Consider the following 8,223-nt stretch of genomic DNA (forward strand, 5'->3'; position numbering starts at 1 on the left):
GTAAAACTCCATAACCTACGAGAAACTCCGTCCTTACGTTGGCTTCCTAGCACAAGCACCGCGACGTGCAATGATGTGTGTCGAAACATAAATGATGGAAATAAAGAAATCCATATGTTACTGGTATACTTCAAGTTCTTTCAATCACGAGGTAAATTTTTTTCTAATTTCGAGCATTTACTCCAAATAATGTAATAATTTATATCATGTGTTAAATTATTCACACAGACTACATACACATACTAAACGCAGACGTGGATAAAATAGACATACCTGATGTAAAGACAGACGACATAGAAAGTCAATCTCCATCCCTGAAATTTTCATGCGGCAGAAGAAACAACGGAAATAGAATTTATCAATATTTTTAATTATCCAATTAAACTATGTGACAGTGGCCCTATATTACTTGAAGAATCAGCTAAAAAGTGGAAGAACTTATACTTAGACTATATAATTGTTAATGTAGATCAGGGGTGTCCTACCCGCGGTCCGCATAAGGCCCAAAGGCAAGTTCAAATGCGGCCCAATAAACGTGTAAACAAAACGACAAATTATTTATTATTTTTATTATTTATTTCAACGGCATAGACTCAAAGAAAATGTTTCACAAAGCCGTACCCTATATACATATTTTTGAGTAGAAAGGAAATATTTTCAAATACTTGGAAATATGTGAATGAGGAAGGAATGCTAAATAAAGCTGGAGTTTGTGACTCAAAGGATTATAGACCCAAATTCGAGGAAAAGAAAAAATGCAAAATATTAAAAGTAGTGAGATAGGTTGGAAAATTAAGGTCAATATTTAACCTTTCTCACTACTTTTTATCTTTTGGCATTCTCTCTTTTCCTCGAATTTGGGTCTATAATCCTTTGAGTCACAACTCCAGCTTCAGTATTTCCTTCCAGCGTTGCAAGATTTGGGTACTCATTTTTTTAGTTTAGCGTAAAAAATTCATTTGGCACATTCTACTTTTTTGGGCTACATATTATTTATAAATATATTATGGTTTGAATAAAAATTCACTTTAAAATAGTGTTTAGTCGTTTTTTTATTCATTAGAGACTCAAATAAACTGAATATTTGTTTTTTTCAAATAAATGTTTGTTTATCTCCTGTATAATAAATGAATTTATCTATTTATAAGTTAGAATTGAAAGTGTCTGTAGAAGTAATTTTTTAAAATATATTTCATCGTGATCAAGTTTTAAATACTTATTACTATAATCTAGACACGTTAGTCCTTAAATATTCTTGTATATCTAAGGATTGGGCCACAAATTATATCTATAGGCCTATATATAATCGAGACGAATTGATGATATTAATAATAATAATAATCAGCGCAGAGCCAAAATGGTCAAGAGTTGAAAGTTGAAATTTGGTACACCAGTTAGGGTACGTTCACGAAAACGTACTCTCAGAAGAGATTTTTCGAAATTACCCCCGCGATTTTGAAAAATTACGCAGGGTAACAATGGAAGTGTTAACAATGAAAATGTTAAAAATGAAAGTGTTGAGTAACAAATGGAAGTGTTAAGAGAAAGCGGCGTGCAAGATTTAAGGAGGATGCACACATGCGGCGCGGCAAAGAAAAGCGATGTCGCAAACGCATCTTCGCCGCGCGGCAGCACAACCACACATGCGGCAATCCGCTTACATTTTGGCGCATGCGTTCAGTGTTCAAGATGGCGAACGATACCGACACTGCCGCTATCCACGTATTTACATATTTTGTTTCGTACGGCTTGCTTTATTTAGCTAGAAGATTTTGTCGAAAGATTCGAAACGAAAAGATTTTTGAATTCAGAGATATTTTGTTGGATCGATAAAGAACTGATGTACAAAATAGGCTTATTCTTCGATTAAGATCTCTCGATAAAGAATACTATTTCGAGTAAGATTCGGTTGTTTTGTTCTTTGAATTAAATAATATTTGATTACTGTATTTGTGTATTTGCTGCATGAAACGCTTCTTGGCGGCGTTCGCCGCCAAAACGCGTTTCTATTAGCCAATAACAGTTCGTCTGGTAGTCACGTGAGAAAATACAACCACGTGGTGTTTTAATGGCGGAAAGTTCGACGCGGTTAACCGAGATAACAAACATGAGAATAAAGAGGAAAGGATAATAAATTTAACACAAATTCTACACAAATACAGTAATCAAATATTATTTAATTCGAAGAACAAAACAACCGAATCTTACTAGAAATAGTATTCTTTATCGAGAGATCTTAATCGAAGAATAAGCTTATTTTGTACATCAGTTCTTTATCGATCCAACAAAATATATCGGCAAGATTCTTGCCAATATGATATCTCTAATCCAAAATCTTCACTCGAATCTTCGACGAAATTTTCTAGCTAAGTAAAACAAGCCGTACAAAACAAAATTTGTAAACACGTGGATAGCAGGCGGTGTCAATATCGTTCGCCATCTTGAATACTGAACGCATGCGCCTAAATGTAAACGGATTGCCGCTTGTGTAGTTGCGCTGCCACACGGGAGAAAACGCGTTTGTGACATCGCTTTTCCTTGTTGCGCCGCATGTGTGCATCCTCCTTTACAGGCGCAGATGAGGTTTTTTGCGTTTTTGCGGGAAATCGAACATATTTTTAGACTCATCTAAAAATTCTCTAATTAGTCTGGAAAACAGGGAGACCTAATTTTTTCATTCATTGAAAAACGGGTAAGAGTTGCTATAACGTAATACTCTTAATAAAGGCAATGTTAAAGAAGAGTGCTGGCATGTGGTAGTGGGTGTGGCCCCAGAAGTAAGAAGAATTTTAATATCAAGTAAACACGTAGCGCTCACCTGGAGCAATGTTAAGGTGGATGACTTTGTATACTTACTCAGGTGCTTCATGTGTTGTGCTACAACCACTTTGCCCGGGACTGTAAGAACCGGCAAAGGTGTAGCCACTGTGCAGAAGACCACCGTTTTTCAGATTGTCCAAATAGAAACAAAAAGCCAACGTGCTTTAATTGTCAGGAAGCTAATAAATATTTACCAAAGGGTAAGAGATATGCCACTGATCATAATGCTTTCTTAACAAAATGTCCGATATCACAAAAGACAAAGACAGTAGTTATAATGCAGACAAACTATGGGGTGTAAACCCAACAGAAAGACGAATTCTGTCACCTCACTTCAACCAAAAGTTGTAACTTTAAAAACGATAAAAAATACTTCAAATTAAACGCACAAAAAGCAAGTCGGCCTGCTCCCTGTTGGTTAAGACAGCGAATGATCTGGAGGTGCGATCTCATAGTAATAACAGGAACCATACGTAATTGGCATAAGTATAGTCAGATTTGGGAGCTGGCGAATTCTGCAGAATCAGAGCGACAAATCGGCCAAAGTGTGGCTATAATTGTTCGAACACGGAAAATTAGAATTAGCAATGATTGCACAACTCTTAAATGAGAAATTCACTACCACTATAATATACGCAAGACCTCACAAATTTACTTAATAAATGTCTATCTTTCTCCCAGCAGCAAGATGACAAAAGCTTGTGTTAAGCGAACTGGAAAATATTATAAGAAAACTGAATAGCCGGAATATAATTGTAATGGGCGACATTAACGCGAAAATCGCCCATATGGTTTAATCCTCTGGAAGACAGAAGAGGAAGGAAAATTTCAGATGCATTGTCAAGAGAAGCCGAAGTAATGGTCGCAGTGCTGAAAATCCATGCTGCTCCAAACGTCGTCGCACCGTACCAGCATATGTATACTGGACGGGCTGCAAACAAGCCCATTTCCTGACTAATGGTCCGTGATGTGGTTGTACGGTTTTGCACAGCTGACATCACAATATGTCTGTCCTCTCGGGTGTTGGTCATGGGAGGGCGTTGAGATCCTGCATGCCGTTAAGTAAGACCCTCAGCAACTCATCGATTCCATATTCGCATGACAATGGTTGGATTTCGACCAGTGCGAGTGGCAAAATCACGGAACGATAACCTCCGACACTCTCGATAGGCAAGGATCCTGCTTCTATCAAATTCCGACACTTTCTGGTAAGCATTTCTTCTTCTTATTCGAGGCATAACACGATATGCTGCTGAAACCCCGACTTTACAAAGCGATTTCCGAATAAGAAATCCACTGCAGCAACTTTTCTCTTATGCAGTGCTTCTAAGATGTCGTTTGTCCCTACTGTGTCGTCTAAATGCGCTCAAACACTAGTCATTCGCATTTCCCAACCCCTTTTTCCTTTCATATGATTTTGACGTTCGTACGATCATTCCTTCCTGGTGTTGTAATTTCAATGGCCAGCAGTGTACTAGTGATGCGACAAAAGAGGCATTTGACATTGACCGGTATCGGCACCCTCGGGATTTAACACGCACACACTGCACACCTACCTGGACCGTCTCTGACTCCACCCATTAGCCACTCGTATCGAGCTATTTGACTAAGTGTATTGTTTTAAAATTTAAAAAGTAAAGAATATTTTCTGTTATTTTATGTACGTTTCATTACAAAGATACTCTTAAAGAAAATTATAATTAAATGTATATTAATACAATTAAACAATATTTTGTACAAGGTATATATATCCACCGCACATTTTATTTCACCAAGTAAGTTTTTATAATTTAGTTTTAATTTTAGCCCGTATATCGTGGCTAGCGATTCAAATTGTAATTGTGATATTTGTGTAATTAAAAATACATTTAGAAAAGTCTCTACAGTTTTTACTACTAACTTATCGAACAAATGAACACGAATGGACCCGAGACCATCACTGATGCACAATTAGCTGATTCCCCCTGAATCAACTTTTTACAGAAACACAGCTTCCCTGTCATCAAATGTTACTGCACGCCACTGGTAACATTTACCATTTGTAAATACTAAATTTTGAATTATACCAATTTAACTAATGACATTTACTTTTCAGAAAGAAAAATTACATTGATAAGCACTTTTTATATTTAAATTCAACTTTATTGGGTTTACAGAAGACAATTTGAAATTCATTATCCAGTTCACGTACACAGACATTTCGCGGAAATTTAACAGTGATGCAGTAAGAAGTAACTTATTCGAATTATATTCTCGTTTAGATTTCACTTTATTTCAAAAAAAACTTTTCGACATTCAAAAATATAAATCAACCGCAAAAGTAAATATTATCCATAAGGTTTCTGTCACCGATTAGAAATTTGTCTTCGAATTTCCTGGCATCTGTTCCTTCCCCGCTCACAAAGAAACTCAGTTGAGGTAAAAACTCGACATCAGGGTTGGACATTTTCAGCGAGGATAAAGAAAGCAAATAAACGAATTGACCAATCTTTTTCTAGATACAACTTCGTTTCCAGATCTGCTACTCCCCTCTGGATTGCAAACGGTGTCAAACGAAAAATGCCCGTTGTCCAAAGAGTTAATATACGCGTATACGAACACTGGAATACGTTCGCCTAGCTTCACCGGAAATCGAAGAGCCGTGACGTAACAATCTTCCCTCACAACTACTTCGGTGCTAAAAAACTGTGTAACCTTTCATCTCTCCTTTTGTGACTATAGAAAGGATCTCCAAAATTTATATACGAGAACAAGTTACAATAATTTATACTGCTTCTGGTATTTGTTTCTCGACTGAAGTAACTCGGATAAAAGGAATAATCACCAGTCTTAAAAGCATGCCAAATATGACTCTTTTCTTGTCCGGTTAACAAGTTCAGCGTATAAACACAAAATTGCAATTCGTGTTCATTCATGGCAAGAAATCTGATTTTTCCAATAAATGGCTCCGTAACATTTCTTATTGCATTCCTACTCGATTCTTCATTCATCGAATGAGAATTTGTCTGCACCCAATTTTCTTTTAACTTCTTCCTCGCTCCACTGATACACGGCTTGGAGTAAACGCAATTCACTGACGGATTCGTATATTCCTCGAGACACCAGTCTATCAATTGTTGCAATTTTACAAGACATAAAGTCGACTGTTGTAAATAGTCTTTGTCCGAGTTCGTCGAAAGCTCGCCAGCAATAATAAGTTATGTCCAGATCACCGATCATACGTGCGAAATCGTGGATCGAACAGACGGTATTCACATTTATTTGCTGAATGATAAATGATCTGCATTTCAGTCGTAAATTCTCTAACTCGTATCTTATACTCAGATGATACAGATCGAAAGCGCGTGTAATACAGGTCAATCCGGGATCGTCCGTCTGTACGTAGCTGTTTAAAATATATAAATTATAATTTATGATAATGTATTGAAATTAATTGAAAGGTAAGTATTGTGAAAAACTTACGTAACGAAGTGTTTGAGGGTCTCCATTGTATATGGCATAAACAGTACTTTCGAATTTCCGAAATGTGTAATGAGACGTTCCAAATGCCTGTTCAGGACCCTTTTTAACTGAACTTCTGAGTATTATAATTTCTTCGTGTTTTTCGTTTTTGATTCGTATCTCACTCGAAGAAAACCTAAACAACAAAAAGGTATTTATTATTACTTTTGAACAAACATCTCTGTTGTACGTTAGTTGTTGTATTTCCGACAATGGTGTAGGAACAATAAATGTATGACTAATATTTTAAATATTTTGTATGATAGATCAGAGGAGATCATATTTTATTATTAATTAAATATTAACACTAATATCAAAGTGACTTTTTATTAATGTACAGATATTTGTGTATGTGTATGTTGTTTGACAAGTATCTTCTTGTTAATTACATATAACTTCGTTACGTCTTCTACCACTCCCCGACTAGAATTAAAAAGAAATTTAAAAAAAAACAAACTTGTCTGTACAATTTTCGTTATAAAATATGTAAATAATCCAGGATTCTCGAGGAATTATTTTGGAATTCTTCACGAAGAATAATAGATTTTTCTGTATCTTATCATATTTGGAATCCACGTGTGTATTTCATTGTATACTGCACTGTTATAACTGATAATGTTAGTCCCAAACTGCGATTTCCTGAAATTTTTCATTATTTTGTTATACAAACCTCAAGCTTGAATGTTAAGTCATTATGCTAACAATATTTATCAATCAACATCCATTGTAAAAAGTGATTAAACAAGTTCATTAAGGAAAAAAACTGGAGACATTTTCACGACCTAGAAATAACTTACAAAACCCTAATTTTACAAAGGATGAACAATTACATGTTATTTTTAGTAACAGATGATAAAATCTTTAGGTTTTCATCAACCCTTATTCTGAACATGATTTCTCCTTGTTTATAGACTGATAAGTAATAGGCCAGTCGAATAAGTGAATTCTTCTATAATGTTATTTGGTAATGAGAAAGTACCTGATAATTGAACAAATAACGTTTAAAAAGTGCTGCTTTAAGACGTAGTGGATCAATTGTTTCAAATAAAACACTATTTCCATTGTGTTTAAAAAAATCTATTAATAAATATGCCTCTTTAAAACAAAATTAAAAAAAAACGTTTAAAAATCTTAATTATTATTAAAATATATTATTAAAAATAATGGAATCTTATTAATCTTAATCAAATCTTTGAACAAAATGTAATTAATTAATTCATACATTCAACTGCCTTAAATAAATACCACTTTTAATACTTAGAACTCACCGTCTCACTTAGTTGATGGAACTGAAGAATACGCGATTTACAGGTCGAGGAACACTGAACTACCCGAATTAAATAATTGTGGAATAAAAATGAGTATTGACCATTTGTATATTGAAAAGTAAACAAAGCCTCTTAACTCAAACTTTAAAGACCGAAAATAATTTCACTAAGAAAAGGTTAATTTTAAGTTGCTTAAACCTTTTGAGTTTAAAAGTGAAAGAGTTTATTTCATGAGTTCGAACATTGTGATCGAATGGTTATTTACACAAGGGAATAAACTTATTGTGAAATTTTGCTTAGTCATTGTCTGCAGTAAGACAATCAGAACTTTTGTTAAATACTTAAATATGCTAGAAATATAAACCCATTTAAGTTAATGTTACCCTAGGTATAGAAGATGGCGACCGTCGACGATAACCGTTTTACGCCATTTTGAAAACGATTTGTGAATGCGTATGTAACAAAATAACAATGTCCGCGAATTTGTCAATTAAAAAACAAGAAGGAAACAAAAATAAGAAATAAAAAAAACAGTGCGAGATTTTTTAAATTAGGGCAGTATTATTAAAAAAATAAAATTATTACGTGAAACTAGAAACTTACTTACATTCATTTTAAACTTCTACACTTTTTT

The 8,223-nt window shown here is 34.6% G+C and overlaps 1 long non-coding RNA gene across 1 annotated transcript; it reads right to left on the reverse strand.

Annotated features, from left to right (window-relative positions):
* Positions 1 to 5,794: 5,794 nt before the first annotated feature.
* On the reverse strand, positions 5,795 to 6,400 carry LOC136968241 (uncharacterized). Its single transcript, XR_010879630.1, has 2 exons — positions 6,283 to 6,400; positions 5,795 to 6,205 (listed from the first exon to the last, which is right to left on the reverse strand). It is a non-coding gene; the product is annotated as an uncharacterized lncRNA (long non-coding RNA).
* Positions 6,401 to 8,223: the final 1,823 nt, after the last annotated feature.

The sequence above is a fragment of the Centruroides vittatus genome, unplaced genomic scaffold, assembly GCF_030686945.1.
Source record: "Centruroides vittatus isolate TY-2023 unplaced genomic scaffold, ASM3068694v2 contig_1418, whole genome shotgun sequence".
In the NCBI taxonomy this organism is placed as follows: Eukaryota; Metazoa; Arthropoda; class Arachnida; order Scorpiones; family Buthidae; genus Centruroides; species Centruroides vittatus.